Raw genomic sequence first — 2,963 nt, 5'->3', positions numbered from 1 at the left:
CATGTCCCCCCCAATATTGAAGCCAGGTGGATATGTCCCCCCCAAAAAACTGTACCGCAAAATATTGGATTTTGAAATTTTTTTAACTAGCGTGCTTTTATTTTGAAGGCGCAGCATCGCGTTACGTCACTGTACTCCCCCTCCCCTCTCTGAACTGCTGAGTGAGCACTCAGAAGGGAGGGAAACAGCGACACAGAAGTCAGAAACTTGTGAATGAGGTAAAATGGTCTGTCGGGAATGCTGCTATGAATATTGCTTATTTATAACGTCTTGTTGTCAGTTCACTTTCATATATAGAAACTGAATCTTTTTGGTTTAGTCATCTTAGTCTTGGGATGATCTCTCATCCAATATTTAACTGCTAACTTCCTCTAGACGTTTGCTACGCTAGCCAAAATGTCTTTTTTTTTTTTATATATATATATATCTCATTTCAGTACAATGCCACCACCAACTAAAAGGCTGAAACAGCAGCAGGACTTACTCAGCTTTTTTAAAAAAGAGTAACGTCAGTGTGAGTAACAGTCACACAACACAAGGGCAACACCTGTGTTGCCCTTGTGTTGAAATTAGCCCGGTCTGGGCGTGCGTTTTACGAGGATTTTTTATTTTTTGCGTGGTTTTGCTTAGCCGAAATGGACAGATATTATACCTGCCGCGCTCCTGATCGTTAGTTAAAACCACAGGGAGAGTTAATTTTAATTCTTAGCAGCGGCTAACCAACTAATTAACTTCTGCACCTTTATTTCCTCAAATAAACTGCTGGCTCCTCTTTTTAGACTATAAATAGATTAACACAACATTGACAACTCTGTAGTTTTCTCTGTTCTGTACTGCAAACTGGAATTAAAGGCGCCATTTCTACCAAAGGTCTGGACAGACTGGCGACCTGTCTAGGGTTTACCCCGCACCAGCACCTCCCGACCCCACTAAGGGACAAGGGTGTACAGAAAATGGAAGGATAGATGGATTTCTACCAAAGGTTTAGAATGCGTTTTTGAACCAGATGCTTCAAAGCGCCCTGTCCATAGTTCTTCAACACACTGTCAGCTCCCTGTCAGAAAGACTTTAGTTCAGAGTCCATGAGATAATACTCTGAAAGGATTTAATCGATTGATTTTATTTGCCTCTGCGATTAACTCTGCGCGTAAAGTCTGTAATGTGACAAATAAAATGTTTTGTTTGATTTAAAATTGGCCATATTAGGCTCAAGAGCTGTACCTCATTTCTGAAACCATCTCATATGTTTAGGAGCAACAATGCAGGGACAGCACAAAGGAGACAGGAAAAGGAGAGGATAGTGCAACCGGGCTAGAGGCAGGAAGTCAGAGTGAGGGAGAGACAGGAGTGGAGCAACAGGTAAGACAGAGTAACTCATACCAGTAGATACTTCATGAGAGTCCACAAAAAAAGTTGAAAATTTTAATCTTTTGCTTGTAGTAAGTGTAGTTCAGGGGCATTGAGTGACATTGTAACTTTTCCTTCTAGGGAGTTCAGACTAGGGACACACAGCTGAGAGACTCTGAAGTCAGTGGACAGAGAACAGAACCAAATCAGCCACATCCAAAATTCATAGACCCTCAAGCTCTAGCCAACAGAACTTTACATTTCCAAGGAAAGTGGTACAAGGAATTTCCCTGGCTACATTATGATGCAGTGAAAAAGGGCATTTTGTGTTTTTATTGCATGGCAATTTACCAGGACAAACTCACACCATTTGGTGCAAAATCCGAACCCGCCTTTATCACTTCTGGATTTAAAAATTGGAAAAAAGCATTCGAAAAATTTAAAGCACATGAAAATAGTCACTCACATCATCATGCTGTTTCTGTGACTGCACAAGAAAGTCATCCTATAAATGCCCAATTATCCAGTGCTTTGGCAACTCAGCAAGGTGACAATAGGCACTGTCTGGAGAAAATTGTGAGCTCCATAAAATATTTGGCACGCCAGGGACAAGCTTTGAGAGGGCATGACGATGATGACAGCAATTTGTATCAACTGTTGAAAAATCTGGCAGAAGATGATGCCCTTTTGGCTAAGTGGTTGCTGAGGTCTCAGAAAGAATACCTAAGTCCACAGATACAGAATGAAATCTTGTGTTCTATGAGCAATAGTATTGTCAGTGAAATAGCAGATACAATCAGAAACCTACCAATTTTTGAGTTTGCAATTATTATGGATGGAACACAGGACATTTCTGGGAAAGAACAAGAAAGCATTTGTCTGCGATACATTGACAGTGACATGAAGCCCCATGAAGAGTTTATTGGCTTGTACTCAGTTTCTGAAACAACAGGAAAAAGCCTTGCTGCTGTTGTTAAAGATGTGCTGCTCAGATTAAACTTACCAATGAATGGTTTACGAGGTCAAATTTATGATGGAGCAGCCAATATGTCTGGGAAGCATGCAGGTGCACAGGCACTGATAAAGCAAGAGCAGCCACTGGCTCTTTTTGTTCATTGTGGAGCACACTGCACTAATTTAATTGCACAGAAAGCTTGCTTAGCCTCAGTTCTGATCAGAGACGCATTGGATTGAGTGAACCAGCTTGGAGTTCTTTTCTCTCAGTCAGGGAAGTTTAAGGCAATCCATGCAGCAACAGCACATACAGAGAATCCATCGTGCACTGCAATAAAACCCCTCCGCCCCACAAGATGGGCAGTACGGAGCAAAGCAATCAGAGATGTTTTGTCACAGTATGGGTCAGTGCTGGCTAGCTTGCAGGAGATGGCTTCTGGTGCCTCAAACACAGCATCCACTGCTAATGGACTGCTGGGGCAGTTTAGGAAAGGTAAAACAGTTTTGGGTCTCATCCTTGCCTCACCTGTGATTGATGAGCTTGAATGCCTGAGCATCTCTTTCCAGAGGAGAACTGAAACCATTGCTGGATTGACGACTGCTGTGAAAGTTGTTCAGACTTCACTTAAGGCTAAAAGAAATCAAGAAAGTTTCAACACTCT

At 42.0% G+C, this 2,963-nt stretch overlaps 1 long non-coding RNA gene across 1 annotated transcript; it reads left to right on the top strand.

The window, feature by feature from the left end:
• The first annotated feature begins 142 nt into the window (after nucleotides 1-142).
• Nucleotides 143-2,198, top strand: LOC106944104 (uncharacterized). Its single transcript, XR_001424115.1, has 3 exons — nucleotides 143-218; nucleotides 1,252-1,359; nucleotides 1,489-2,198. It is a non-coding gene; the product is annotated as an uncharacterized LOC106944104 (long non-coding RNA).
• The last annotated feature ends 765 nt before the right edge of the window (nucleotides 2,199-2,963 follow it).

Source organism: Poecilia latipinna, unplaced genomic scaffold (genome assembly GCF_001443285.1).
Source record: "Poecilia latipinna isolate Pla-1442-1.1 unplaced genomic scaffold, P_latipinna-1.0 Scaffold6889, whole genome shotgun sequence".
In the NCBI taxonomy this organism is placed as follows: domain Eukaryota; kingdom Metazoa; phylum Chordata; class Actinopteri; order Cyprinodontiformes; family Poeciliidae; genus Poecilia; species Poecilia latipinna.
This window is presented reverse-complemented; position numbering and strand designations above follow the sequence as displayed.